The following is a 6,000-nucleotide window of genomic DNA, read 5'->3' on the forward strand; positions in this document are numbered from 1 at the left end:
CAGGAAGTTCAGGGGAGGACTTTAAGGTGACAATGAAGCATTTGTTTTGGGGACATGTTGAATTTGAAGACCTGAGGGTATCTAGAAGCAGTTTCGACATGCTTTAGTACTTTGGATTTAGAGTGCAAAGGTGAAATGAAGATTTGTTAGTCATCAACAGAGATACTTGATGCTTTCCCCAGAGAACGAGAATGTTGAAGAACGTCTAGACCAAAAAAAGAGACACAACTAAGAACAAAATCTTTAACAATGGCCACAAACAATAGGTATTTGGAAGAAGAATCTCCCAGAAAGAGAGAGAGGCGCATGCTCAGAGGGTATGAGGAAAATTCAATGTGTTTAATGTTGGGTCTGCCAAAGCTAGACATTATTGCAGAAAGGAGAAGATAAAATCAGTCACATCAAATGTAGCAGAAAGCTCCTGGAGAACGAAATTCTTAAGAAGTTACTGAGTTTATCAGTTAGGTAGAGGTCTGATAATCTTTAAGAAAATAATTCCAGTGAAGTTGGAGTCAGATTGCAAATGATGAAGAGATAAGGAGTAAATTGTAGCAATGGAGTCAAAGCCATAAATGTAGACTGCTATTTCAAGAAGCCGTTGTGTGAAGTAAAAAGAAGCAGTTCCATGAGATTTATATGATCCATGGATTCTGAAATATAATATGAGGTTAATTACCACTTCACTGCAAGTTCTTACTGACTCTAGAATTAGGCACTTTGTAGGCCTTATGACTGCACCAGTTATTCAACAGATCTCACTATATAAAAGTGAAAAATGAAAATAAGTTTTTGTGGATAAATTTCGTTGAACCCAAATTGGGCTACATGTATTTATCTTATTTTATTTTATTTTTTTTGTTTTCTCATTCCCTTTTTCAATGTCCAATTAATTGATATTTAATAATTTTCTTTGGAATCAGTTCTCACCTAATTCTGCTTGGGCTGGATGAGCCCTTTAGACTTTAACCCAATGTAGATTCTGCTGGAATTACCACTAGGCGCAGTGAATTTCTAGATCTCTTTTATATTATCTCTAATCCCCTGGGCTGTGAAATTCTGAGAGGACCCTTTCACCTCTAGCCCGGGCCTCCACCACACACATAGAATCATAGGATGTCAACTTTGGAGGTGACTTTTTGGTTCTTCTAGCTCATCTCCCTCAGTTTCATAGGTGACTAAACGTCCACTGCAGAAAAATGACTTGTTTAAGGAAGTGTTGTTACAGTGATTGCAGCATAGTCTTTAAGATCAGAGCCGGGATTGAATCCTGGATTCATTCTTAGCTAATTGAATGACATTAATCTATTCTCTTCACCTCCTGAGCCTCAGTGTTCTGGAAAATGGGGCTAATGATCATCACACCTGCCTCATATAGTTGTTGTATGTATTGATTGAATAACATGTGAAACATCTAGTCTGTGCCTGGCATGTGATAGAAATTCAAAAACTGTTGATTCCCTCCCCTTTGTATAAAGTTCCATAGCTAATGTGACAGAAACAGAACTCAAAGCAAACCCAAGTCTTCTGACTCCAGGTCAGAGCACTTTACATATGCAGGAGCTCTTCAAATAGAGGTACCCCTGGAGGTATGTGAAGAATTTCCAAGGCATATAGGGGAATGGACAGTTTTAAGGAACTGGTCTACAGATCCTCAAGTTCAAAATGAACTCTTTGCTAAATTTGATCTGAGTATGCACCTGCACTTTAGAATTTCCTTTTCCTCCTCATATTTCACAATGATTCTTCTATTTTGTAGAGAAAGACATTTAAATTTTATAGACACCCATCACCCTGAAGTGTTAAACCTCCAAAGCAATAAACAGAAGGACATCGTGACAATTCCTTTAATCAAGATATTATAAACTGCATCTCAATCAGTCTTATTAAGAGATGCAATTCCAATAAAATTTTACTTTTTAGGTTTAATAAGATTATTAAAATTTGTGTTAATGTAGTTTGTTTTGTTCAGTTGTGCACTCCTAACCATTGTTTCAGTGCTCAGTGCACTGAAACACTGAGAAGAAACTCTCAACACTTAGAGCGTTATGGTCTCAGGAAGTTATTTAAACTCTCAATTTACACATGTATATATTTTTGTTGAAGAAAGATAGGGTGATCAATAAAAGACTTCCAAACATAGAAATATATTATATTAGGTTAAAATCTGTGGAGGAAGTGGAATGGTAATACGAATTCAAGGAGGGAAAATAAACCATATAAAATTTTCAACTGTAAAAGAAGTGTTTGTCATAAACTTTTTAAATGGATGAAGTGGGTATCAAGATACCATGGCATTTAGATATCGTTGGTAAACTTAAAAGAGTGATGAGGTAGATTTATTTATAATATGCTGGAAATTATATTCTTTTCAGCTCTTTAAACGTATCAAAAAATTTAAATGTCGACTTCAAAAATATATTAAAATATAATTTTAAAAAATTTTTTTAAGGATATACTGCCTAACTACCTAAACAAGTTCACAGCCTTCTCAGGATCTTACCCTTATCTTAGCCCCTGGCTGAGGGAGATCTTTTTATTATTACTATTTTAAAAAACCAGATACACACAGACACACAACATATCCCCAGGGCTTTGGGTCCTCTTCCTTTGACCCCACATTCTCTCTTTTGCCCTTAAGGATTATGCCTTTGGCTTCAAGCCCTGTAGATTTGCACTTTACTTTTTTCAGGCCCAAGCACAAAATCCCCTACCACCACCACCAACACACAAATATGCACCCTTGCCTGTTTTCTTCTTAACTTTTAAATTTCCTGCAGCATTCTTAAAATTGTTTCAGCCATTAGGAGCTCCTGCAGTTGGCATCTTCCTCCATCTATTGCTCCAATGTTAATTATCGACTTCAGCATTCATCAGAATCACCCAGAGGGCCTTTTAAAACAGGCTGTTGGGTCCTGCCTCTAGAGTTTCTCATCCAGTACATCTGGAGTAGGGCCTGAAAATTTGCATTTCTAACAAATTCTCAGGTACCTGGGAACCTTGCTTTGAGAACCACTGCTCTAAGCTAATGTCTAGTCTGCTCAGCAAAGACCACATAGCCTAAAAGGCAAGTAACATCATGTCTAAACTAAGAAGGGCACCAAAAGAGATATGCCAGGCAGAAGCATATGAGCTTTCTCAAATAGATATACAATCTAAAAATTCTTCATGATTGGCTTGATTTAGAGCAGAATTCAGAGAAAAGGGCTACAAACAGGGAAACATTTATTACAAAGTTTCACAGCACCTGCCCCCCAAAATAGAGGAACTCATATTCATGGTGGATCTTCTAGATGCCCAGCATTCTGCTAGGCAGGCTATCACATACTACTACCCAATTTAATCCTCACACCATTCTTGCAGTCTAAGTTTTATTATTTATTATTGTTATCAATTAATTAATTATTATATTATTTTATATTGTATATAATAGATAAATAATAAGTAACATTTATTATTTATTCTCTTAACCGCAAACTGAAGATCAGAAAGTTTAAAGCCATTGGAAATTGTCCTTCAAACTATTCACTAATTTCAAGTGATCATACAGGATGAAAAAGTCATTAGTTTGTCAACCTGCTACTCCAAGCAAGTAAATACTTCAAGAGAATCATGTAAAATCATTTAAAGAATCAATAAAGAGAACAGGCAGATTTCATAAAAGGATGAACAGTTAGTCTCATTGAGGTCATTCATCAATAAACAGTGATTCCATCAACCACAACTCAGTCCTTACAGCATTATTAGAAAAAAGAAACCACCAATAATAGCGCATGATTTAAAAACTCAACATATAAACTACAAAAAACCCCAAAGTTATAAAATATTTTAGTATCCTAGAGAATGGACCGACAAAGACTAATATTTAAGCAATGTTTCCCTTTGTATGGAGAAATTGCTTAGGGGGGTGTATGTGTGTGTGTGTGTGTATGTGTGTGTGTGAAGTGTGTTTTCATATCATTATTATTCTCAATGTCTGAAATCCAATAAAAATTACCATGCAATCAAAAAAGCAAGATATTTTAACCTACTGTGAAAAGATAAATAAATCAACCAAACCAACCCAACTGATATAGATTTTTAGGATTATTGGATAAAGATATTTAAATGATATTCCACAGATTCAAAAATTGAAGTAGAGACATAAAAGTTATTTTTAAAAAGGATGAAATTAAACTTTTAAAGATCAAAAGTACAATGTGTGAGATGAAAAACACAAGTGATGTCATTAACAGCTGATTAGATGCAGAAGAGATAAGTGAATTTGAAGCTATAGCAATAGAAGCTACCTAAAATTTAACAAAGAGAAAAGAGAAATGAAAAAAAATTGATTAAACATCAGCGAGCTGTGAGGAAGCTTAAGTAATAATTAGATTTCCTAAAAGAGTGGAGAAGAACAGAAAAATATTTGAAGAAATATGACCCAAATTTTTCCAAATTTAACGAAAACCATAAACCCACTGGTCCAAAAAGCTCAGCAAACCCTAAGCATGAGGCACATGAAGAAAACTTCATAAAGACACATAATACATAATAAATTGTTCAAAACAAGTGATAAAGAGAAAAACTTTAAAAAAAGTCAGATACGTTTCATATAGAGAAACAAAGATAAGGATGACAGGAAATTTCTTATTGGATACAAGCGAAAGGAAAGTGTAACAACATCTTTAAGGCACTGAAAGGAAAAAAATAACTGACAACCTAGAATTCTATATCAGGGAAAAATCTCAAAAACAAAGGTAAAATAAAGAATTTTTCAGACACCCAAAAGCTGGAAGTTGAAAGAATTCATCATTAGTATACCTTGCTATAAGAAATGAGATTTCTATTTCTACCTTTCCAATCCAGATGTCTTTTTTTTTTTGGTCTTATTGTACTGACTAGAAGCTCCAATACAATGCCGAATATAGAATGACCATTCTTGTCTTGTTCCTAATATTAAAGGGAAAAGCATCTTTGCAAAAAGTCTAAACTCTCTTTAGTCATCCGTTTTGAATGTATTGTTCCCTATCAGGATCATACTAATTTTTTTTCCTAGGTAGAAAGAAGGCAAATAAGAATCAGAGGGTAAAAATTACAGAAGACAGAACACGATTTGACATTAAAACAAAACAAAACAAAACCAAAAAACATTCCATAACAGTGAAAACCATTAAGAACTGGAATTGGTTGCTTTGGGAGAAAGTGCCTTTCTAGAAGTTCCAGAGAGCCACATGCTATGAGCAGTGCGGCAGTAATTTTCTCCTTCATGAGGGAAGAAACCAGCTGACCTCTTCAGTTTCCTTATGGTTATGATTGTTCTGTGATAATCTGAAGCCATGACATGTTGCCTCAAAGAAGGGAAATCAAAAGCAAACTATGTATTTGAAGCTTAAATACAGTGTTACGTACAAGCAATTCAATATACCACTATTTTTTCAAACTTTTCAAAGGTTTGTTAAGACCCAAAATTTCTGTAGTTTTGTTCCTCACTTTATCAACTAGATTCCATCTTTTAAAAAAAGGCCTTTTGTTTTTAGAGCAGTTTTAGATTGACAGCAAAATTAAAAGGAAGGTACAGAGACTTCCCTATACTCCCTACTACTACACATACAACACCCTTCCACCAGAGTGCACATTTGTTACAATTGATGAACCTACATTGGCACATTATCACCCAAAGTTCATAGTTTACATTAGGGTTCACTCTTGATGTTGTACATTCGATGGATTTGGATATACCACTATATTTTTACAGAAATATTTTATGTTCAAATTGTGTTTAAAATGCCCTCGACATTTTCTTCAGGTAATCTTTAGCAGTCATTCATTGTAAATCTTTGGCACTTCACTGCTCAATAAAGAAATTCCATTGCACAAAAGTGTCTATACTTGTTAGGATTTGTGAGGCCTGCTAGAAGAGATTCAGGGTGTTAAAAGAAATCCATGATTGGACGAGATCATAAGAAAAGATGGTGCTGACTATTCTGAGAGTACTGGACTCTGGGTGTGTGTGTGTGTGTG

General features: G+C 34.8%; 1 protein-coding gene across 5 annotated transcripts in view; it reads left to right on the forward strand.

The window, feature by feature from the left end:
• The window catches only part of LOC120586671 (cleavage and polyadenylation specificity factor subunit 6-like), a 29,351-nt gene that overhangs the window by 20,123 nt on the left and 3,228 nt on the right, over positions 1-6,000 (forward strand). The window lies entirely within an intron of this gene.

The sequence above is a fragment of the Pteropus medius genome, unplaced genomic scaffold (genome assembly GCF_902729225.1).
Source record: "Pteropus medius unplaced genomic scaffold, Ma_sr-lr_union100, whole genome shotgun sequence".
NCBI classification, from domain to species: Eukaryota; Metazoa; Chordata; class Mammalia; order Chiroptera; family Pteropodidae; genus Pteropus; species Pteropus medius.